Source organism: Rattus norvegicus, chromosome 5 (genome assembly GCF_036323735.1).
Source record: "Rattus norvegicus strain BN/NHsdMcwi chromosome 5, GRCr8, whole genome shotgun sequence".
In the NCBI taxonomy this organism is placed as follows: domain Eukaryota; kingdom Metazoa; phylum Chordata; class Mammalia; order Rodentia; family Muridae; genus Rattus; species Rattus norvegicus.
In genome coordinates this window covers 88596689-88622500 of record NC_086023.1, presented here as the reverse complement: position 1 = coordinate 88622500, position 25812 = coordinate 88596689, and the positions used below count along the sequence as shown (strand labels likewise).

General features: G+C 41.7%; 1 long non-coding RNA gene across 1 annotated transcript in view; it reads left to right on the top strand.

The window, feature by feature from the left end:
• LOC120102899 (uncharacterized) overlaps positions 1–25812 on the top strand; it is an 82317-nt gene that overhangs the window by 2217 nt on the left and 54288 nt on the right. The window contains exons 2-3 of the long non-coding RNA XR_005504806.2: positions 12232–12330; positions 15000–15097. This is a non-coding gene — a long non-coding RNA (uncharacterized LOC120102899). The remainder of the gene's footprint in view (positions 1–12231; positions 12331–14999; positions 15098–25812) is intronic.

Here is a 25812-nt window from a genome sequence, read left to right as displayed (position 1 = left end):
AGGACCAAGGTAGGTTACTCTCTGCTAGAAGGACCAACATGGCTTCCACTGGTCTCCAGCCTTAGTCTCATGCTATCCCTATTTCCCACCTGATCTACTGAGCCCAGATTCAAACCAGATCCTTTTCTCCACTCTGCTATAGCACTCTCAATCTTTATGATGCCTACATCACAAATAGGAGCTACTCCTCCTCAATCTCTAGTTTCATTTTCATTGGTTTCAGGAACTCACATTCAATCCCAGTCTAAAAGTGATAAATGGAATTTTTTTTCTCCATCTTTTTTAAATCGGGTATTTCTTATTTACGTTTCAATTATTATTCCCCCTCCCGGTTTCCATGTCAACATCCCCTTAACCCCTCCCCCTCCACTTCTATATGGATGTTCCCCTCCCCACCCTCCCCCCATTACCACCCTCCCCCCAACAATCACATTCACTGGGGGTTCAGTCTTGGCAGGACCAAGGGCTTCCCCTTCCACTGGTGCTCTTACTAGGCTGTTCATTGCTACCTATGCAGTTGGAGCCCAGGGTCAGACCATGTATAGTCTTTGGGTAGTGGCTTAGTCCATGGAAGCTCTGTGTTTGGTGTTGTTGTTCATATGGAGTCTCAAGCCCCTTCAAGCTCTTGCAGTCCTTTCTCTGAATACTTCAATGGGGGTCCCATTCTCAGTTTCATGATTTGCTGCTGGCATGAATGGGAAATTTTATAACTCAACAATTCCTAGATAGTAAATGACAATTTGTTACAACATAATGCTGTACTTGTTCTCTTTTATTATTAATCATTGTTGTATGACCTTTTTATGTCAAATTTACAGATTAAATTGCATCACATGTATATGGGGATAAGGAAGAATAGAGTATATATGTAGAGGGTGTGGTACTACCCTTGGGTTGAGATACTCTTCTTGGGATGCCTTGGATATATGCAAAGTCTTGAAATCTCTCCCCAGGGACATTCAAGGCTCTTTAAAACCGTGGTTCATCTGTCTGTTCAACCTGGTTTCTTTTGACTTTCAGCTGCTCCTTTTGCCTGCTCAGGCCGATGTACAATTTAACTTGTACAGTCTACCTTACACACTCATTTCACTGTACAGTGAACTGGTCATCAGTATGCAAGTGATAGATGTGCAGGCTGCAAAACTGCCCATTTATATTCTGCAAAGGAAATAGCAATAGCAGCAGTGATTTTACTAGAGATGTCCCCACCAGGTGTAAGATGAGCCTACTATTTCTTTTTTGATGCAGTTTTTCTTTTAACTTAAATTTTATGTACAGGAATGGAAATCTTGTCTAACTCTTTTGTTAGAGTGGTACATGGAGCCTAGGAAAAGGACACCTTGCCTAGGTCACACAGAGGGTCAGCAGTAGAACTAACATGAGAACCCAAGTCACTATGGATTTTGACTGCAGGGAGCTGGCAGCAGGGCTCAGCTTGCATTGCTCTGGGAAAGAAGCCCAAAGCCCAGTCTGGTTTGCTGTGCTTCCGGGCACAATGTAAATGGCAGCAGCTGGTGGCCATTAGGGGTATGTGAGCCTCTCTTGCTCGCACTTTGTCTACAAACATTATCCTTGGAGGCAGCCTCAACTGGGAGTATGCACCCCAGTGACTGCCCATGCTGCAGCATGCTTGTTCTGCAGCCTCTTCTAAAGCCTTTCGACTTAGACAATTTGAATAGTTTGGGTATGGTCGTGATTAGGGGTCAGTAAGAAGACACAACTAAGGCATTTATATGTACTCTAGGTTCAGTCAGGTTGCTACAATCCTAAATGGTATGGTGAAAAACACTTTTGGTATTTATACGGGACTGTATTTGATTGTCCCAGTGTTCAGGGAAGGTATTAGTAATTAGCCAGTGGGTGGCAGAGATGCCCAGCACATTGCCTTGTTTTAGAACATCACACATCACAAAGCATCAGTTTGTGTCCTGTAAGACTCACATGAGCATGCATGTCAGGGGAACACTTCTAGTTATATATGCCTTGAATCAATGCCTCCACCTATCCTTGTGTGAATGCACAAAGGATACTATACATGGCTTAAAACACACAGAACTTTCCAGATGTGTAGCTGTCTTTCCATTAAGGAGACAGTGGCAGTCCTAAAATCCAGCTAAACATTTGCTAAGAGATTTTCCCCCATGTGAGAAAACTGCAGGAGATGAAAAAAACACAAAGCGAAACAGGAACAAACAAACAACAATAAAAGAACCAAGAATGCCAATGCAATTCCTTAGCTTTGGTGTATTCATAGTTATAAATGTAGGGAAGCATTTACTTCCTCTCATTTCTAAATGTCAAATATAGAGGAAAAATACCAACAGTATCAAGGTAACTATTGTCTTAATGTCTCCTGAATTGCAGCACTCTCACTGTGAGGTGGCACAAATATTTCTCTACTTGCCATACCTTCTCTGTAGTCACTTTTGAGCACTTATTGGGCCAAATTCATATGATTTTGTTATGTTACATTCTTTATCTTTAAAGGACATTGTATTAATTTTCAAAAAAATATGTAGGTAGGTTATACTATCTATGGATTTTATTTCATCATATTAAAGAGGTTGTTACAAAATAATTGCTGTGGAAAAATCTAGGGCTAGAAGGTTAATAGTGTCTCTTATCTCGTCTCTGAATCACACCTCTGGTTTGTTAATACAATTCTGATCCACCTCTGGATGAAAACACTTGTGGGTTTTTCTTCTTGAAGCCCTGCCTAATAATCAATTATGTGCTATTCATTCATTTTTACATTCATTTCTAGTGATATGCTACTTATGCCAGGTGTATCACTAGACATTTTGTGTCTATCACCTCCTTTCTTCTTTGTAATAATCCTATAGAGGAGTTCTTATCCTCTTGAAGACTCTGGGCTAAGACCCAGCAAGCCCCCAGAGAACTGGAGGAGATAGACCAGCAGATGAGTATTTATAAGCCATTGTGGCCACACTGCAGGACCTAGGGGAGGAGAGTTTGACTTGTTGTGGTAGGACAGTACAGTCCCCAGAGCACCAAATCTTAGCTCAATCATGGTTGATAAGTAGGAAACAGGTAGTCAAAGAAGGAAAGAGTTCATTTGGTAAACCACTTGTCCTGCAAGCCTAAAGACCTGAATTTGATTACCAAAATCCATGTGAAGAAAGCTAGGGGGGTGGCATCCTTTTATTCCCAACTCTTGGAATGCAGAGATACTAAACCCCTGGAACTTCCTGGCCAGCTAGCCTAGCTTATTTTGCAAGTTCTGGACCAGTGAAAGAATCCATCTCAAAAATCAAAGCAGAGCACTCCTGAGTAATGAAACTTGGTGAAGCCCTCTAGTCTCCATACATGTGCATACATGTGTATGTATATTGAATATACACATATACTGAATGTACACATCACCACACACACACACACACACACACACACACACACACACACACACACACACATGCTTTAAAAAGAAGGATCAGAGATACAGAAACACGGATTTGCACCATCATGGGTGCAGCCCAGAAATATGACAAGAATAGTGAGGAAGGAGTCTTTGAGCCAGGAGAACATACTTTTGGGTTATGGTCCATGAGATACCAGAATGAAGCTCTGAAGATCTGCTAATCTTTCCCAAAGGCAATAAGGAGCCAAGGTTGGTAGATGCAGTTGAGAAGGTATACTTAGTGCTCCGTGCAGGGGACACTAATGTTGCAACCTGGAGAGTGGCTCATGGGGATTGAAAATAGTAGGTCTAAGTCTTTTAGTCTGATAAATAGGGTATCTTTTTTATTGGACTCTGTGTGAAATTGGCTATCAACTCAACAAGCCAGAAGTCTGACCACACATTAATTTCTATTAACCCAGTGTGAGACAGAATTTTGAAATTAACCAAGTCTCTGGGTGACATGAACCCATGGCCTTCTGCAGCTCCCAACACTGGATAGCAATCATTTACTTATTGACGGTAGTACCAATTACTACTTCCTCCTCAAAAGCAGCAAGAAAGTCATTTGGTTCCTGGCTGGACTTAATTGTCGATGATTTATTATTATTCTGACACATTTTCTAATTGACTGAATATTAATTGACTTGGACTCCATGCAGAAGATGAAGATATTAAACTGTCATTATGCAAATGCTTGTTTGCGCTCATTCACATCCAGTACCTTCATCAGTTTTGTTATTCTGAGGGACATTGCTGTCCTCTGGAGGGTTTCTCTCCAGTGTCTGAACCCTGACTTTGAAGGTCAGCCTGTCACAAAGTTTAGAAATCATACTGGTTTCACTTTCTATTGCTGTGGTGAAAATGAAATACTATGACCAAAACAACTCAAGGAGGAAAAGTTTTTTTTGTTTTGTTTTTGCTTACTTTCCCTAATTGCAGTTCATCATGAAGGAAATCAGGCAGGAACTCAAAGCAGGAACTGAAGCAGAGGCCATGGAAGGACTCTGCTTACTGGCTTCCTACCCGTGCCTTGCTCAGCCTACTTTCTTATATAACTTAGGAGCACGTGTCTGCTGATGGCACCCTGGTAAGCTGAATCCTCTCACAACTACCATTACTTAATGGAATTAAGGGAATGCATTTTCTCTATAAGGAAGCCTCTTTCCAGATTACCCAAATTTGTGTCAAGTTGACAAAAACTTGACAAAAACTGGCATAGTAGGCAACCAGAGATATTGGGACTAGAAATACTCTTGTCATAGGGACTGGCAAGGAAGAGGATAAAACTGGAGACGGCTGTTCTGTAGGAGCCTGTTTTCTTTCATTCACCCATTCAGTATCAATGTAGAAGCTGGCATATGTAACAGAGATCAAGACCGAGGCAATTCATGTTTTCTGAAATGAAGAGTTTATTAAGGAAAATAGATGATGATGACTAAGTTTTATAGATGCTTATTTAACTAAACTTATGATAAATGAATTGGCACATGATCTCAGAGTGATGTGAGGAGTGACCAATTTTGAGAGGACTTTCTCTGTGGAGCACAAGCAAGAGAGAGTAAGGTAATGCAAGCAGTATAACTGGGCAGAAGGATTGGTGACTGCATTGATTGGGTCAGAGTCAGGTCTTGTGAGAAAGAACAGCAATAGGGAAGCAAGGTTCTTGGATAGGTGTAAAACCAGAGCTTACTCTGCCTGATTTCTAGCCTTTCTTTATGAACTGTGTTTAAAGGGGAAGGGCAAAGCACCAGATCACAACTGCTCCAACAATAATAATAATGACCACAAAGGTCAGTTAGTTATGGACCATGGCATAATTTTTAGTGATGGCTGCCATTAGAAAGAAGCCTATAAAACCATTGCTTACTATTCCTGCTAACAGATTACTGCAAAGATTGAAAAAGCAAATGAACCATTCCAGTAGACTTGGGTCAGTATCTTGGATGGGCCTAGTGAGAGTAAAGGCATGTTTCTTTTTCCAGTATCTGAAAGATCAAAGGCTATGCCTGCCTTGGTGGCCAGCAACTAAAGTCCTCTGGAGAATTTATGTACCAGCACTGGACAGGGCTCACTCCCTGCTAAAGCTGATATTGGCAGGACAGGTGAAGAAAGTATCTAGTTTAGTCTTCCAACATGTCTCTATATTTGCTTCATGGTGGTGGTGTTCTGGGGGAGAAGTGCATAGGGCAAAGGTTTCAAATGAGTGAGAACCTCAGAGGAAACATCCAAAGCTGTGTGGCAATAGGGATTATCGCTTCTACTGCACTATGCTGATTTTAAAATATGAACCTTAGGAGAAAGAATATTGACTTGATCTCATCATAGAGAAGTGGAAGGACAGTTGAAGACTTTATACATATACTTGAAAACTGACCACTCACACAAGGCAAATTTTCCCTGCAATAGTCTACATGAGGACTAGCTCCCAGATTTCAGAGATGTCCGTGAGCTTTGTGCTCACACACTCACCAGGTCTATTTTGCTCAGTGGTTTCTTGTCGAGTTCTGGTCTACTCCATACATATTAACTCTAAGACCAAGATCATAGGAGGGTTATATCTTCCTATGGCAAAGTAAAACTGAAGCCAATCATTTAGGCACATTCATTAATCTGACAATGGACCCAGCTAGTTACACTGCAAGGCCAGTATCTATAGGGTGGACGCTGTAATCCACTTATATTACTGGGAAGCAGTGTGAAGCTGCACACAAGGGATCTGACTCGCCTATGGCAGGAAGATGGTCAAATTTAGTCTCATAAATTTTTTCAAATTAATTTAAAGAATGTTTGCAGCTTAAATATTTTTATTAATGTCTTCTAAATGCTGAGAAGTAAGTCAGGAGCATACATGAAAATATTCTTAACTCTCCTCTCAAAGCAGTTTGCACCAAGTGGTTTGACTACCTTTCTGTATGGTTTGTCTCTCTTTCCTACACTACCAGCTTTAAGTTAGGGAATGGGTCACTATCTTTTACCCACCCTAGTAGCGTTCCTTTATTAATTCAACAAACATAAATAGAATGGATTCATGATGGCTTTCCATGTTTTAGGCACTGTCAAGTTGGAACTGGAAAGAAAGGTTTTCCAGGTTCCCTCATAGATCTCATAGTCTAGGTAATATGGGACTTGGGGATGCAGTGATGTCTAATAAGTAGAGAATTTAATTATTTTTGCCAAGTGCAAAATAAAATATTGGGGGTCATAGAATGACCACAAGAATGTTGAAGATGTCTCATTTATGGCAAGAGAAATTTTCACCAAAAATGTGCCAGGGCCCAGGAATGAACTCAATTTGAGTGAGAAGAATATGTATTTGGGAGGGATGCAGGCAGAGGGATGCAGGCCTGGAAGCAGTAAAGTACCACTGTGATCAACATATCACGAGGTTGCTGGTCTAAGAGGGTCACATGGAAGGATAGGGCAAAATGAGATAAGAAGCAGATACTTCTGACCTCACAGTTATTAAACACTTCCCAACCACATGATCTGTCTTTCACATGCAATCAGGTTGGACCATGTGACAGCCATTCCTGAAATTGTGGAACGCATACTTCTCCCATGATACTTCTCAATTACCCACATCATCTTGGTTATTGGACCTGTAAGGTCATTCTTTCCATTTCATTTTTTCTCTCCTGCTGCAGTAGTCCCTGAGGCCATCTTGCCAACAGATTTGATTTGTTCACTGCTGAGGAGAGACCAGCCATGATAAGCTTGCATAATTCAGTGTTACACAGTCAGTTGGAACATCTGCTCTAGCCCTCTCATTTAAGATACACAGGAACATTAAAATCTACAATCCCTGCTTGATTTGTCCATTTTTCTATGACTCCCTCTCTATTTATCAAGCAAGTATTAACTTACTATCTACTATACCTTAGAAGAGAGACTGGTCTTACATAGGGGAAGAAGTGTGACTCATAGAGAAGCTTCTTGGAAACAGTGATCGGGAGGAATATCACTTGTGGGTAGATGTTCTTGGGAGTTGGTGAGCTCCGCAGCTTTAGGAATGTGCAAGCTTCACCGGAAGGACCTTTACCCAGATGAAGGTATTTAGGCCATCTGCCAGTGACTCTGCAACAGCAAAGCTTCAGCTTTCCAAAATCAGACTTTCTTTTATATATATATATATATATATATATATATATATATATATATATATATATATATATATATATATACATAATTAACTTGAGTATTTCTTATATACATTTCGAGTGTTATTCCCTTTCCCCGTTTCCGGGCAAACATCCCCCTTCCCCCTCCCCTTCCTTATGGGTGTTCCCCTCCCAACCCTTCCCCCATTGCCGCCCTCCCCCCAACAGTCTAGTTCACTGGGGGTTCAGTCTTAGCAGGACCCAGGGCTTCCCCTTCCACTGGTGCTCTTACTAGGATACTCATTGCTACCTATGAGGTCAGAGTCCAGGGTCAGTCCATGTATAGTCTTTAGGTAGTGGCTTAGTCCCTGGAAGCTCTGGTTGCTTGGCATTGTTGTACATATGGGGTCTCGAGCCCCTTCAAGCTCTTCCAGTTCTTTATCTGATTCCTTCAACGGGGGTCCTATTCTCAGTTCAGTGGTTTGCTGCTGGCATTCGCCTCTGTATTTGCTGTATTCTGGCTGTGTCTCTCAGGAGCGATCTACATCCGGCCCCTGTCGGTCTGTACTTCTTTGCTTCATCCATCTTGTCTAATTGGGTGGCTGTATATGTATGGGCCACATGTGGGGCAGGCTCTGAATGGGTGTTCCTTCAGTCTCTGTTTTAATCTTTGCCTCTCTATTCCCTGCCAAGGGTATTCTTGTTCCCCTTTTAAAGAAGGAGTGAAGCATTCACATTTTGATCATCGTCTTGAGTTTCATTTGTTCTAGGCATCTAGGGTAATTCAAGCATTTGGGCTAATAGCCACTTATCAATGAGTGCATACCATGTATGTCTTTCTGTGATTGGGTTAGCTCACTCAGGATGATATTTTCCAGTTCCAACCATTTGCCTACGAATTTCATAAAGTCATTGTTTTTGATAGCTGAGTAATATTCCATTGTGTAGATGTACCACATTTTCTGTATCCATTCCTCTGTTGAAGGGCATCTGGGTTCTTTCCAGCTTCTGGCTATTATAAATAAGGCTGCGATGAACATAGTGGAGCACGTGTCTTTTTTATATGTTGGGGCATCTTTTGGGTATATGCCCAAGAGAGGTATAGCTGGATTCTCAGTCAGTTCAATGTCCTATTTTCTGAGGAACCTCCAGACTGATTTCCAGAATGGTTGTACCAGTAAAATCAGACTTTCTTAATGGACCCTTTCAGGAAGTTCCTGGGGTGTAATGTGTCTTTCTAAAAGGCAGTTGCCAAGCTCCTCCTCATATTTCTGAATCAAAGACTACGTTGGAGAAGGCTGGCAGCTCGTGCTTCGCATGTTTCTCCAGCAACTCCTTCTTGTCCTGAGGATTGAGATCTCTGTGACATCATCAGAGAGTGAGAGATGGAGACAAGTTCCCTGTGAATGAAAACTGAACATCACATTTTGGCTTTTCTAACAACTCCTTTGTTTTGTGACCTTGGGAGTGCTTTTCTCTATTCTAGGCCTCAGTTTCCCGACACAGAAAACAGAGCCTTTCTTCTGACACCTCAGGCTTTTGTGAAAGCAGAGTCTTTTCATAAAAACAATTTATGGTTTTTCATATAAGGCTCCAATTTTTGGCAGAGTTTTTTGAAAGTAGAAAACATCTCAAATTTCATGCAATTCTTATTTTATTTAAAATCTTAATTGATACTCATGGTGTTGGGTTTTATCATGCCATTGTCAAAAGAAAATTTGTTTTTGTTGTTTTTTTCCCCTCATGCATTTATTTTTGATTGTATTTTATGATGGTAAAATCATTTCTGTGAGATGACATTAGTCTCTCATGGGGAGGATTTTTAGCCATGGATATAGATTTAAAGCAAATCACTAACATGTATTCAAGGTGAGTTTATGAAACTTTGTGTCTAAACACTGATGACTCTTGCTGTCTCTACCCCAGCCCTGGCACCTACCATGCTCTGTGAGTTCTACTATATGAGGAACATCATTTATGTGGACTTCTGCAATATTTGTTCTTCTGTGATCAGTTTATTTCCTTTGTGCAGTGTCCTCAGGTTTCCCTCAGGAGTGCAAGGTCTCTCTTTTCCATCTATCTCTATCTCTCTTTCTCTCTCTCTTCTCTCTCTCTCTCTCTCTCTCTCTCTCTCTCTCTCTGTGTGTGTGTGTGTGCTAACAAGAGTCTGTGTCCTGCTTTCTATTATTATTATTATTATTATTATTATTATTATATATTTGATATTTGAGATAGGCCTTCTCTGAGTATCCCCAGTTCTCCTGGAATTTACTCTCTAGACCAGGATAGTCTCAAACCTAGTGATCCACCTGCCTTAAAGGCGTGTGTACCATCACTGTCTCGATCCTGTTTTCCAATTCTTTGGGGTAATTATCTAGAAGGTATTTTGAGGTCCCTATATCCTGTTCCCACACCCACTAGCATTCCCAATAGCACTGCACAGGGCTTCCAATTTCTTAACCAATGTTTTGATATTATCTGTCCTAAGCATTGCAAAATAGTGTGGTACCAACAGCTGCCTGCCCTTTAAAGAAGCTAAAAGGGTTTGTTGTTCTTTTGGATTTTATTTGTGTGGGTTCTAAAGACTATAAGGAGACATATGAGGCAAAACCATGAGGCTTGGTGTAAGTTCAAGGCTAGTCTGGACTACATAGTAAATTTTGGGCTATTAAGGAGCTACACAGTGCTACTCTATCAAAATCATGACTTCCAACAAAACCCAAAATTGAGACCAGAAATGCTGAATTCCTAAAATATTTTAAAGTGTATTTTAAAGAAGGAGAAGAGAAGAGAAGAATTTTAGGAATAAACTGAAAACCCTGCTGGAGGTGATACTTTATAAATGTCTCGCATTCTGCCCTTTGTTTCATGTGAGTCCCCAGAAGCAACAGAAAGACAGTATATCTTTGGAGGGCCCACCAGGAGGCAGCCACTTTCCACTACAGGAGGGATTCTGGGTCCTAGATCGTATAGATCGTGGGATCGTATAAGGGTGTGGTTTTCTGAAAACAGATGGCTCTAATCAGATGTGTAAAGAGAGGTATTGGCTCAGTGCAACTCCTGGGCACAGTGCCTCTGAGAGAGGAGGGGCAGGGCTGGGCAATGGGAGGGCTTGGGTTATTCTGCTTTTATGGCAGAGACATCCTGAAGCTTGGCATGGCAAGGAGAAGGCAAGGTTATAGCAGCTTTTCCCTGGGAAAGGAGCAAAAACTGGTCCAGTATAGCAGCTTGCTGTAAGAAGGGTGGCTCCAGAGAGGAAGGCTTTGAGGTCCTCTAGCAGCCGCTTCTCTCAGAAGAAGCAACAGAATTCTCTGATGTCACCAGTAGTTCCTGGAAAGCATCCACTAAAGTCCTGGGTATGATCTAATAAATCTTCAGCCAATTGGCCATTAGAGTGGATCCATAAGGGTTAGAACCAAGTTTGATTTATCTTCAGTTGAGTTTATACAAATTCTGTAATGTTAATATTTAATTTTGTTTTTTTCTTGAACAAGTGAAAGAATATGATTTAGTCAAAATAAAGAATTTTTTCTGAAGGACATGGCTGTCTTGTGGAAGAAAAAGTGATGCACATATTTTGGGTTCAGTTTCTTGTCTCCATTTATTCTTGCTTTATTTATCCATTAATTTTCTAGTGTTTATTGATCAGCTACTCTATTCCAAACTTAATGCTGGGGCATAGGCATGGACGGCAGTGGATATTGGATATCCTGGAACTGGGTTTACAGACAGTTGTGAACTCCCTGGGATGTCTGCTGAAAATAGAGCCTGGGTCTTCTTCAAGAGCAGTTAGGACTTTAACTGAGCCATCTCCAAACTGAATACTGAACCTTAGGTATAATCGGTTGGGCTAATGCTGCTTATATTCTCACACTAATGTCGGTCCCCCAAAACTGCCCGAAGATGAGAGAGACTTCAGGTAAGACACCGAGGGACACTACCTCCAGTTAATTTTGATTGGTAAGCAAAGATGCCAGTAGTTAACAGCTGGAAAAAGAGACATGGGTGGGGTTTAGGTTTCCCAGGCTTGGGAGAAGAGGAAGGAGAGGAAAAAGGAGTCACCATGGAAGAGAAAGAATGTGCAGGAGGGAGAAACAGTTACAATGGGAAAACTGAGCCATAAAAATTGTGGCCATGTGGGCTGGTGAATTGGGGTTACGAGCAGCCCAGACGGAACATAGAAATTAGAAAGAGGTAACTCAGAGTTATCAGTAGGAAAGTAGATTTTAACAGCATGGAGGGTAAGCAGCTGCCCAGCTTTTGTGCTGCTTAAGGCATATTAAACTATAAAGGCTGTGTGTGTGTGTGTGTGTGTGTGTGTGTGTGTGTGTGTGTGTGTGTGTGTGTTTCATCTGGGAACATAAATGTCCTAAGGTGGGAAGAAATCCCATGCCAGGATTTTAAAATAATTTTACTACACCTAGGCACCTAAGACATTCCGACTGAGTAAAATTAAGTCACTCACAAAGTTACTTACGGTAAGATACAGCCTTAAGACATGGAATATATCCAGATCAAGATGTATGGATTGAATGAAATGTTCCCTATACATTCACATGCTTGGATACCTCATACTCACATGGTTTAGATGCTGCTTGGAAAAGATAGTGGAGCCTTTAGAAGGCAAAGCCTCAATGGAAGAGTGGGTTTTTGAGAGTGGGCCTTGAGGTCTCATAGTAAAACCCCACTTCCTGTTCATGTTCTATTTCCCAGGTGTGGATACAATGTGACCAGTCAGGCCTGTCTTTCCTTCTGCTGCCGGGTCTTCCCCTACTATAGACTACTTCTCTCCAAAAAGATTTCTGCTCTCTGGTAAATTGTTTTTGTCAGGGTATTTTACTACAGCAACTGGAAAGTAACTAAACACAAAGGAGCATGAATTGAGGAAAATGTCTTCATTGTGTTGGAAGGACATTGAGAAGTGCTTTGAACTCCTAGTTAAATAGGAGTTAACTAGTGTTTTAGTTAGGGTCACTGTTGCCATGATGAAACATGACCAAAGCAATGTACCTTATACTTCCATATCACTGATCATCATTCAATTAAATCAGGACAGGAACTCAAGAAATGCAGAAACCTGGAAGCAGGAGCTGATGCAATGGACACAGGGTCATTATTGCCTTATTCCCCATTGCTTGCTCAGCCTGTTTTCTCATAGAATCTAAGACTATCAGTATAGGAATGGCACCACCCACAATGAGCTGGACCCTCTCCCAACAATCACTAAATAAGAAAATGCCCTACAGGCTTGCCTACAGACTTGTGAATGAATTTTCTTTCTTTTATTTTTATTAAATTTATTTATTTATTTATTTATTTATTTATTTATTTATTTATTCATTCATTCATTCATTCATTCATTCACTTTACATCCCTATATCAGCCCCTCACCTCCTCTAAGTACCCCCTCTCACAGATCTTTCCCCGTTTCACACTCTACTTCTCCTTTGCAAAGAGGGAGCCCAGTTCAGGGTCTTAGCCCCTCATACTACCACTTCCCCAACATCAAGTCACTGCAGGACTGAGCACATCCTCTCCCACTTTGGCCAGGCAAGCAGACTACTTTGGAGAATTCAATTCACAGGCAGACACGTCACAAACTCAGGAGCACACCTTATTCCAGCTGTGAAATCTGCATGAAGATCAAACTGCTAATATGCTACATATGTGCAAGGGACCTAGGTCCAGCCTGTGCTTACTCTTTGGTTGGTGATTCAGGCTCTGGGAACCCCCAGGAGTAAGGTCCCCTCGTATCAGATTAATTTAGTATCTGTAAAGTTGACATAAAATTCTCCAACACAATCAGGCGCATGACAGACAGACAGACAAGACAGACAAACAGACAGACACTCAGGCATGCACACGCGCACGCGTGCACACACATACACACACCTAGATATTCTTCTGCCTTTGCATACAGACTCAGTGTGTGCCTGTGCTTGTGCCTGTGTGAGTTTATGGGCATCACATTCATGAAGGAGCCTATGGAGGACAGTGGGGGTTGGATACCCTGGAACTGGACTTACTGGAACTTGTGAGCTGCCTGATGTGTCTGCTGGGAATAGAGCACAGGTCTTCAAGAACAGTAAATACTTTAACTGAGGAATCTCTCCAGTTGCACAACACATTGCTTTATACTTTGATTGCAACCTGTATGGGCTTAGTGGAAGCAGAAAACTTTTGAGTGGCTTTGGGAAAGGGATGATTCAATCTCTCCCAGCCTTTGAGGCATCCATTGGAGTAATCACTGGGACCTAGGGAGAGGACTGTGCCTTCTGTGGGATTGGTTTAGTTTAGCACAGCTGTCCCCTGCTACATCACATGGCTTTTCTTCAATAGATTCTGCACTCAAATCACCGAGGACACAAATTAAAATTTCATGGTGATTAACGAACTTCTTTCCTCTATCCATGCTTTTCCCAGGGGTTTAACCTCTAATTAGCCAAACGTTCATTTTTCTGGGGAGTTCCACCATTTGCAATGTAATGTGTTAGTCCAAAAAAGAAACCAGCATCATATTTTAAAAGTCACAGTGGCAGTTGTTTTGGGTGAATTACCATTTATACATTTCCATCTGTGAGTATTTTTCTGGAGTACCACCTGCTTTCCACACTTTGGTAGTAGAAAGTCCAACAGATCTTATCTCAGAATAAATGTATTTTATCTATAGTAGTTTCAGCAACTTTTTTATCTTACAAAATAATCTCCCTATAAATACAAATCAGCTTTTAGAGCTGCAAATAGACATGCATGCCTTTAAAAAAATTTCCTCAAATCTCTTGCCTTGGAAAGTCAATCTAAGGAAAGAAATTCATACTGACAATGACGATGACAGGAAACCTGAAATAGAAGGCCTGGCCTGTGACAGGAGAGCATCCATGAGTTATGGAGGGGGCAGAAGAAAAGGTTGAATGTCACTGAGAGCCAGGGGAGGGAGAAATCCTGTCTCTGAATCCCAGAAACCCAAGTTCAAACTTTCTGTGGGCTCCTGTTCCCATGTGGCACTCATTAGGTACTCTCCTGGCTTTTGTTTCTTCATTTGTCACCCAGGGACAGTAATACTCTCTGGAGAGTTTGATTCTCCCCATAGGTGGTGCCATCTGGGGTGTCTCCTTCCAGTGCAGGCTTCTCATGATGCAGGCATCCTGGATGAACACCTACCCAGTCACTCTAGCAGACATTTCCCATCGGATAAGAGCAAAGGTCTCTGGGATTGAATGTTTTAGGAATATGCCGAGGCCACCCAGAGCCCAAAAATAGATCATGAAGCACCTGGCAATGAATTGAAAGCACGGTTTCTAAGTAAAATAAACTTATCTATAATGATAAATTCCAGTTTCACTTTAGAATTTGAAATTCAAAGGAAGTTTTGCTGGGAGCTATGGGTACTGCCTGCCCTCCTTTGGTTTTGAGGAACTGTGGCTGAGAGGAAAGAGCTGCTCAGAAGACCTTTGGTCATTCTGTCATCCTTTTCTTTGTAGAAAAGAATAGAAACTATATGAAGATGCCCAAAAGAATTACTGAAATAGGATGGCTGGATTTGATCTGCAGATACAAGCAAATGTGCAAATGCAATGGGGTAGGTGGTTCCAAAACAAAGCACCATACGCACCCATTGTATAGTAACATAGGGATCCTGGAGGCATCACCATGTTGTTTGGGTGATCATATATCAATCATATCATATCATATCATATCATATCATATCATATCATATCATGTCATGTCATGTCATGTCATGTCATATCATATCATATCATATCATATCATACCATATCTCATCCAGACGGAGACCTTGAAGAAGGCAGGAGTGCTATCCATAATTTTCTGAGAAGGCAGGATAGAACAGGAGGGCCACCAGAGTTCAAAATCCTCTACTCCTAACTTTGCACCCCTTGGTTCTAAGAACCCCTGAGTCATAAGGCACATTGTGAATTTAATGACAGCTTTGAAATAAAAATAGGGGTTGGGGATTTAGCTCAGTGGTAGAGCGCAAGGTCCTGGGTTCGGTTCCCAGCTCCGAAAAAAAAAAAAAGAAATAAAAATAAAGAATTATATACATCTATTGTAGCAGACATGCAGATTTCAGAGATGGTCACCAGATGTGGTTTAAAATTGACAAAATTTGTTTTTACATTTTGAGAAACTGACAACTCACTACCATGTTAGAGTTCTGAGAGGTGCAGTACAAAGGAAGCCTCTTCATCCCTGTCATCCACATTCCACACCAGTGGCTTTATTCTTTTGGTCAGGCAAATGAGGGAGTGCTGGTCCAGAGTTTGTCCCTAAGCACACCGCACAGGTAGCCCTGATTCCTCCTTTCTTAGTAGCCATTTCTATGGGCTTATCACAGCCATCAACATCCTCTATGAGATTCATTGCCTCATTCTTTCTTTCACATGATGCTCCATTACTTGGTAGCAGACATGTACAGGAGTGACCTTTTCATTCCTTTCAAGACAACCTATGGGAATGTCTTAGAGAGTTTCTAAATTGAATTAATTGAGGTAGGAAGTCTTACCCTAAACTTGTGGGTGTTTGGTGAGAGATGGCAAGACAAACCAAAAAATCTCAATGAAAAGTGGAGTGAAAGAGAATCCAACCAAGGGATCCCTAGGGAGATGATGCAGAGAAAGAAGGACAAGAATAAGGAAACGATCATCTCCAACATGATGACTATAGGAGGACCACCTCACCCAGGGTGTTAGAGCAAGTTCACAGTTAGTTTGAGCTAATGAGACAGTGTCTCAAAAATGCAGAATGAAATATAGAGGGTAAGCCATATGAGAATGATAGGGTGTCTTTGGGGACAGGGAACTTTATCCTTTAGTTTGGAGTATCAGATCCAGTTAAGAGGTGAGGGAGCAATCCCTGTACCCCCCAAGAGACACTGAATGACAGCTTCTTGGAGAGAAGACTGAGAGAATGGAAGAGGGGCCTGCTCCACACTCATTTCCCAGAGACCTTGCTATCTGCCATCCTTTTTCTGACTCCTTCCAGCATTGCTTTCCCTTAGTGCTAGACTTTCCCACAATGCCATGCTTTCCTTGTTTCCTGTTCTCTGCTTTCTGGGCATCTAGATTCAGCGTTGGTTTCTAACATCTCCAATTTTGATGAGAAACTTTCAGAGGTGGATGCTTACCTGTGTCTTCAAAGGACCTGTTTTGATGTCTGGCTTTGAAACTGCAAAGACGACAGGGAAAATAAACCTGAGGCTCTGGAGAAGTCTACAGAGAACATAGAAGAATCAATTAAACACTGCACATCGTGCTCTTATAGACTGCTTAAAGGGCCTTTAACCTTGTAGGTGCCATCTATCAGTTCAATCTCTTGGAACCTGTGACTAGCACAGTATCAGGGCAGATAGTCTTATCTCCTGAACCCTCCCTGCTGTAAAAGTCAAAGCATCTTCCAGTGTGACCTTGAGAACACCTCTTATTTCTTTGATCTCAGTTTAGTCCTATCCAAGTAGGGCAGCTTAACTAGAGGTGGGATTCTGAGAGTGTGTCTTTGACGTTTTGAGTTGTAACCAGAAATCAACAGACAACAGGCTGTTTATCCAGTCATTTCCTCAGTCATTTCCTCCAGAAGATAATTATGCACTGCCTCTCTTGTTCCTAGCCTTGAGGGTAGAATAAGGCATAAAATGGATGTCTTGAGGAGTAGGGGGTTATGATGGTTAGTAGGGTTGTGATTGTTGATTTGACAGAGTATACAATCATCTGTAAGACAACCTATGTCTTACAGAGTTTCTAAATTGGGTTAAGGTAGGAAGTCTCACCCTAAGTGTGGACAGCTCTATTTCATGGTATGTGGTCCTGAACTAAGTAAAAAGAAAGTCAGTTAAGTGGCAGCATTCATCTCTCATTGCTTTCTGATGGTAGATGCAGAGTGAATGATTACATCTGTTGCCATGCCTTCTTCCTCATGATAAAAAGAAACTGTGAGACAAAATAAACGATAGTCTTGCTTTATCTGGTAGCATTTTACATATTATTTTGCTGTAGCCACAAAAAAAAATAGCAAATTCACCAAGGCAAGGTTGTGGGTAAATGGTAGAGGGCATTCCTAGCAAACTAAAGGCACAAGGTTCGATCCCCCAAGAACAAAAAAGTAAACAAATGACAACAAAAGAAGTAACATAGTTGGTGTGAACTGAGCTTCAGGAAGGAGAGGACAGAGCATAAGCATTGGTTTCTAACCTCCAATTTTGATGAGAAACTTACAGCAGTGGATGCTTACCTGTGTCTTCAAAGGACATATTTTGATGTTTCTAGAGTTACTGGAATGGCTTTTTTGGGCATGGGTATGGTCAGTGTAGTGTGGGAGAGGGGCTACAATGAATGTTCAAGGGATGGAAAGAGGTCATAACACAGAAAGATTGCTAGGAAATGGCTAGATTGCCTTTTAGAAGCATTGGAAGGTAACTGCAAGGTTCACACAGGGAAGGTGAATTCACACTTACATTCAAACTGGAAATCCCTTTGGATCTCATGGGTATAATGGGTGGAGTGGTAGTGAGGAGGCAGGAAGGAGAATTGTGCGGGGACTAAGGTAGTGCCATGATTCATTCACCTTTGGAGAATCTCTTTTTAGATAGTGCTGTGCCCATCTCTGAAAGCTTGGCTCAAGAGGACTAGACCAGACTTTCACAGAAGACCTTATATAGTCACAGAGAGGAAGATCTGAGGACACTGGGCAAAGGAATTTTTAAAATATTAGATAACCCTGAGTAGACCAGTTTCTGGTTAACTCTGCCTCAGCCATGCAAAACATGTTAGCAAGATAGCAAGCAGCAGAGAAGCCAATGGCACTAGGGATGAAGGTCCTTGGAGATGTCATGCTAGGCTTTAAGGGGACACAGTTATCTTGCAGTTTAGAAACTTGTTAGGTTTTTAATTTTAACTCTAAAAATATTCCTTGAATTGTAGGGTGAATAGTACCTATCCTAATATCCTCCATGCTTCAGTCTCTCTTCCTCCTATCACCCTCCTCCTCTTCTCATATTCCTCATCTTCTACCCTGCCTGGCCTCAATACTCTAGTCTTACCATACTCCAGCACTCAGCTTTGATTTTAATATTTCATGAATCTCACACTCTCCCCACCCCAAGAATTTTGGATACTGATCTTCCCCTTTCTTGAAGGCCCTTCGTAGCCATATACAACTGGTCTGTTTTCTTTGACTTTCAACTCAGTGCTCACACTAAAGTAAGGTTTCTCTCTTGTCACCTGCTACATCCAATCTGGCACAGTCTACCACTATTTTACTTGCCTGCTTGTGTGAAGCACAAGGAAAGGCCACCTAGAAGAAGCTATACTTGCCTTGCTCTCTGATGCCATTCTGGAAATTAGCTACCGGCCATTCTTCCTGGTACACACACCGTTCCAGAAGTCAGTAGACTTCGTCACCATCGAATGGCAGCTGGAGTCTCCAGGGAGCAGCTCTAAATCACACAGGCAGCCTGAGGTGGGAGTGTAACCTAGCCTCAGCAATAGATCACAGGCACGTGGCATGCATTGTATATCATCAAGCCCCATAAAGCCTCTTGCACCTAGGGAAGCTGCTTGAAGCACTTCAGTGAACAGCGGCTCAGTTCAGGAATAATTGCCCTCATCTGTAACTTTTCCTCCACTCCAGAAAGGTGTCTTCTTTCCTTTTCATTCTGTCCACTCTTTTTTTTTAAACTCCTCACTCTATTTTGTACTACGTTTTGTACTCCATCTTTTCTATTTTTACTACTTCTCTTGTCTGTCTAGAAAATTGCCATGTGAGTGTTGAAGAGAAGACTCCTTGAGTAAAGTATGCTTGTTGTCCAATCATGACAACTCAGGTTCAGATCTCTAGCATACACATAAAAAAAAAAAAAAACAAATAGATCTAGTGGTGAATGGTTGTAATCCAAGCTTAGGAGAAGCAGACATAGGTTGGTCCCAGGGACTTGCTAGCTACCTGGCCTAGCCTAATTGGCAAGTACCAAATCCCAGTGAGATATCCTAGCTTACAAAACAAACAAACATGCAAACAAACACAACAACCAAGAGAATAGCTTCTTAGAAGTGGTGCCTGAGATGGAAATATATCCAAGCTTGACCTCTGGCCTCCACAAACTTTTGCATACACACACCACCAGTACTTATACAGATACATATAGAAAGAAAGTTGCAATGTGATCAAGTCACATAAACTGAGGAAAGGGATAGAAGACTTCTGAGAGGGTCATAGAACAGATGAATAGCAGAAAAACATCCACTGGGCTGTGAATCTGAAGGGAGAGAACTGAGGTATGGCCCTAGTAATGCCTGTCTGTACAGGGAGGGTCCTGTGTGTGTGTGTGAAGGGGGAGGGTAGTGTTCCCAGGACTGAGAGAGATATGAATTCAGATCCCCTTCTATTAGCTTTATAAAATGTTGAAGCACCTTCATGGCATCATGAATTGTGGGAGGCTCTGGAGATAGCCTGACTTGGATACCAAATCCTGGTGATTCGGGTACCTGTCTTCTGCCTCTACTTTCCTCTTTCCAAGTAAAGAATCATTTGTCCCTTACAAAGCTACTGTGAAAAGTGGAATAAACATGGGTGGGCTTTATAACAAGATGGATGAGTGGTGGGCCTAGAGCAGCTCCTTTAGAGGTGTTCTTCCTGGGGATATCGTGTGACTTTTTCTAAGAAGACCAGACCAAATATCTCTTAACCAACAAATGTCCACAGAAGCAATTCTATCTTAACCTTGCTTAGTGAACCAGTGAGTTTATAGAACTGACAGAAGTGTGGATGAGGGATTCCTTTCAGGTGCATGGATGATTCAAAGAAAGCTGTGTCACCCAAAAGCCCCACCTAACACTGGTGACTGGTAAACCCTGGGAAACCTTCTGTTTCTACCTTTTTTTAATCTAATAGTGTCAAAATGACTCCGTTTTTATCATCTAAGTTGTTCTGGCTACAAAAGTTAAGACCTTAGACAATAGATGTCTTCGACTTTAATTCCATTTCAAAAAAATATTTAGAGAGAATCATTCACTGTGATCCTATTCTATCCATCCCTTCATTGCCTGAGAGAGTTGGACCTAGGTGAAGGGAGAGAAAGAGAGAGATGGCATTAACAAAAAGCACACGCAAATATATATTACAGATTATCTGTATGTAATGTAGATGATATGCTTACACACGGAAGAAAATACAGAAATATAAAATGGAGAGGTAGGAGAGGTAGCTGGGGAGAGACAAAGACACCCATGCAGGGGCAGAACAGAGTGGGGAGCCAAACTAGGAGGAAATAGTATAGAGATCTAAGGAAACATGAGCAATGCCTCTTAAAGGGGTCTAGAATGTACATGGGTGAAATTTTCACAAACCATAGGATAACAAAAAAGAACTCTGGGGTATTGCCAATTTTCTTTTACCTCTTCATAAAATATCAAGCTGGCTACATTTGAGGAATGTTACTATAAAGAGGAGAGAGAATGAGCAAGAAGAGGGTTGGAAACAATTTTCTCATCATCTTACAAATTTTGTCAGCCTCCAAAAATGGCTGGCTAGAAACCAAATCTTGGAGAGAGCAGATACTAAGGGAGTGGTCTAGAAGTTTCTTCCAGTGCCTTAACACCAAGGAAATCTCAGAGGCAGTTGCACGTGGCTTTTGGCTTCTCTCTAACTTCCATCCTCCTGCTCTGCTTGATCTGGCGTTCCATTGCACCACTGGCTACTCAGTCACTTCTGAATTTGTTGCACTTGCTGATTGCCCTACCTCAATGTTCAGTGCCATTCCTTCATCTATAGCCAGCATCATGCCTTCATTCTCTAGCCATGGTCATCCGGCCATGCACCTTTACCTCCCGAATGCCTCTCTCCACCACTTATGATGACATACCCCATTTCTTCTGTCCCCAGATTGTCTTGTATTTTCTGGACTTTGCTATATTTCCTAATTGACTCTACCCTGCATTTTCTTCCTCTGTGATCTGCACCTGCTTTATTTTGGAACAGTGCCTGAGATCCATGAAATTCTATGCCAATGGAGGCCATCTTGTCTTGTTTCTGCTTCGGCCACTCTCTACTACAGCAGAATACATTATTCCCAGGCCAGTGATGCCTCTTCCTCCCAACTTCCCACTCTGCTCCCTCTTCCTCAACACCAAATCACATGACAGAAGACCTGCCTCTGAGATCAGTTCTCAGTGAGTCACTTTTTAGCTTCTCCACTAATTTCGTTTCTCATTGTGTCATGCATGGGCACAGATAGCTAGAGAGAGGCTCATCTGTCAGCTTAAGAAAAGTCTTCACTGACTTCCCATGACTTTTGCTAGGTGTCCTCTCCTGCCTTGGCTAATAATGAATCCCTCAATGATGCCATGGCTGTTAAGGACACAGCAGTCAAGCATTTTTTCTCTCCCTTGTTCAAGAGCAGGGTGGCTGACACCTCTAAAGAGTGTCTGAAATTACCTTTCTGAATGAATTAAATATGGAACCCTGGGAAGAAAAAGAAAGATTTTCCTGTCCCCGAACATTTGCTGTCGCTGTTTAGATGAGGCAGTAGGACGTTCGAAAATGATGCCCCTTGTGACTTTATTAGTGGACAAAGCAGAAGCCCTTTGTTTTCATTGGCTGACCCAAGAGAGCACCAAGGAGACAAAGTGGCTATGGTATAACATCTGTTCCCCATTTAGAGAGACATTGGAACAACTGGACTGGCAGCTGAGGTGCTTGTGTGCTGATCAGAGCAGGTTTGGAGTGCCATAGATCTGGGTGTCAGCATTGCCCAGGCATGTGCCTCAAGCTTTCCAAGGCCCCGACTTTCCAGGATTCTGAGTTGGGTGGCGAGAGGGGCAGAACCTAGTTTTTTGTTATCAAGGTCTCTGGTTCCTGGCCCCAAATGTTTCTGGTTAGTGGAAGTCATTGGGGTTCTGGAAGAGTTGCTAATAAAGAGACTAGTATCTTTGAAGTGGACTGACTGACTGCAATCCTTAAAATGTCCTCAGCCTGCTCCACTGCTTTTTGGTGTCTTCATCTTTGGATCTCTCCAGCCTTGTCCCATTCTGCTGAATTCTTGTTTTGGTTTGTGATTGTGATGGCTAATCTTTGTTGCCAACTTGCCTAAAACTGAAGCTTCTGGACACAACTGTGAGGGACCTTTCTTATTATTTGAATCAGGAAGATCATTCTAAATCTGGGCCATACTCTGATACTAACTGAGATTAAATAACTCCGAAGAAGGAAGCATTGCTTTATGCCTGGTAGCCCTCATTCTCACAGGAAAGATCATCTATCTTGTTACTGTGGCACCAAAACAAATTTATTCAGGATCCCAGAATAGACTAAGACCAGTAGCTCTCCAGGAATTCTCCAGAGCTCTATTCTAGCCTTTGATTTCTGAGATATTGGCCTTGTGCTTTGGGCAAGTACTGTATTCCTGGCCTCCCTGTTATATAAGATAGTCACTGTAGAATATTCAGACTGTATCTTGTCATCTAACCACACACACACACACATACACACACACACACACACACACACACACACACACACACACACACCACAGTGTATATACTTGAATGAATGCATTCATTCTAATAATTCTGTTTCTTTAGAGAACTCTGACTAATACATTGAGTTTGCTATAACAAAAATTTCCCAACAGAAATTATATTCTCTTATACTTTTACATGTTAGCAGACACAAACCAAACTGTTTTTATGGTCACCCTTCCTTCAAGGCTTCCAAGGAAGTTTTCCTTATGTACACTAGTGGATTCTGGTAGCTCCATGCTTCTTTGGGCTGGGATAGTTTAGTTCCTACCTGACTCTGGCTTCATGTGCTTTCTTGCTTCTGGGTCTTACTTTAATTTATCTGTCTGCATACGGTATCCCTTTCTGTTTTTGATTAATCTTTTTGTGCAGGCCCATTGTGACCAATTTTAGTGTATTTAAGCTTGATCATATCTGTAAAGAATCCAGTCTTAGTGTATAACAAGTAAATTCACATTCTTGAGTATCTTCTGGAGAAGACACTTTATCCCATATCAGTGTCCCTGCCTTTTGTTTTCTTTTACTTTTTCACTTCTGGAATGCCCTCCAAAGGCTCTATATCCTCTGTTGTGTAGAGTTTTCGGTTCAGTCCACAAAGTCTATTCTGTTGTAGAAAGCCCCAGAATGACCATGGTGTTGTATGTATTTGTGTTTATGTGTATTCAGTTGCATGTATGTATAAGTCAGAGGACAACCTTGGACATTGTGACATTGTTCTTTGGGAGCCATCTTCTCTCTCCCCTGACAATACTCTCTCTCTCTCTCTCTCTCTCTCTCTCTCTCTCTCTCTCTCTCTCTCTCTCTAGAGGTGTGTGCGTATGTGTGTTGACAGGGTTCACCATTAGAACATCAAGTAGGTTAGGCTAGCTGGCTCTTGTACCACAGGGATCCACCTATTTTCCACTTTTCCAGTACCAATATTACAAGTGTGCATAACCACATCATTTTACATGGGTATTGGGGATTCAACTTGGATCCTCATGCTTGCAAGACAAGTACTTTAGTGGCCCAACTATCTCCACAGCCCGTACCATGGCTTTTAATTTAGCATGATGCATCCTATCAAATCTAGAACCACAAGTTCTTTGTGTTGTTCATTTTTTACTTTTAAATTTTATTTTACTTTATATGTATGAGTATTTTGCCTGTGGGTATATGTGTGTACCATATACATATAGTGCCTGTGGAGGTCAGCAGTGGATCTTCTGGAACTGGAGTTACAGATGTCTGTATGGGAATTGAACCCAGGGCCCCTGGAAGCCTAAGAAAGGCTCAACCATTGAGCTATCTCTCCAGTCTCCTCTTCTTTCTTATTATAGTCAGTACACAAATGGAATCATGTGATGCAGACTCTTATAGACCTTGATTTTTGATACTTTGCAATAAATCATAGTCATAGTTTTGTGTCAAGAAATATACTTTTGCATCACACCTTTGAAGGAATATATAGAGTGTCACCATGTGTTTTTTTTTTTTTTGCCTCATCATCTAATAGTCTAATAATCAGTTGTTGGACACACAGATTGCTTCTATCTTGTCTCTGTTGGTGGCATTGCCTTGGTAAGCATGGATATAAGCAGATGCACCATTCCAATTATTGCCATTTGCTTGTTCCCTTGGTGGGCTACTATCCACATGCACATTCTCTGGGTAAACATGAGGCATATGCTTTGCTAAGCCAGCAAATCATTACAGCCAGAGCTAAAGATGAGGGCAGGTCCTGACACAGCACCTTATACTGTCTGTTATTAGGGCAGAGTGATGCTCTTGGATATTTTAAATCTGCAGAGGTATCTACTTCTAGGAGGAAACTGATGGCTCCCATCCTGGAGTCAGTGTTTGGAAACACACAACAAAAGGGAAGCTTTATTAACACTGGAAATGTACTCTCGGCTCAGGTTTTCTTTTCAACACCCGTCTTGTTCATCTCACAGCTCAATGAACTGTTAACGCCACATCTATCTTTTGTTCCAGCAGTGAATCCAGTTAGCTGGGGCTTCTGCTAACTGCAGACAGATGAGCTTTTGCTTTCCCAAGGAGCAGAAGGAGGGATGAGAGGGGAAATATACACAGATGTTCCTAGTAAGACTGTGGTATGGTTGGGGAAGATGATAGTCTCCTGACTCATATGGCGTTGGATCCTTGTGTTCTTGTGCTGTGATTATAAATTTCAAATGTGTTTTTCTTAGATAATGAAGGTCTCCCATGGTCCATTCCTTGGCACCAAGTGCTCAGTTGACTGTGGCCACTGCTATTATACTTAAGGAGTGTCTGAGGAATGTTAGGATTAGAGGAAAGAAGATCATTTTCACTCTGGTCTGAGAGTGGTCTATGATTTACCCCTGATTTTTCTTGTGATAAGTCTTCTTCCCCAGATGACATTGTGAGGTTACAACAAACAGAACATTTAAAACATACTTTAAAACACACTTGCCTAACATCCTCCTTGACTTGACCTTGAAGGCTTACTAGCTGATGTCAGCCCTCACCTCTAATCCTTGCTTTTAAACCTCTGAATTCTGTCAGAGCTTTTTCTGGCCCATCCTAATCCAAGATGTAATGCATTTGGAAGGAGGGAAATCTTGTCAGAGATTTTTCTATAAAGTTTATATTCAGAAGTGCCTTCTCCACTGTGGACATCTTTTTCAGGCTGCTTACTGGATCCATAGTAATGGGGTCTGATTCCCAAAGTCAAGTTCTTGCCCCAGAAATTCCATCAGGTTTTTGAAATTAAATAATTAGACCTCACGATCCATGTGTGATGTTTCCT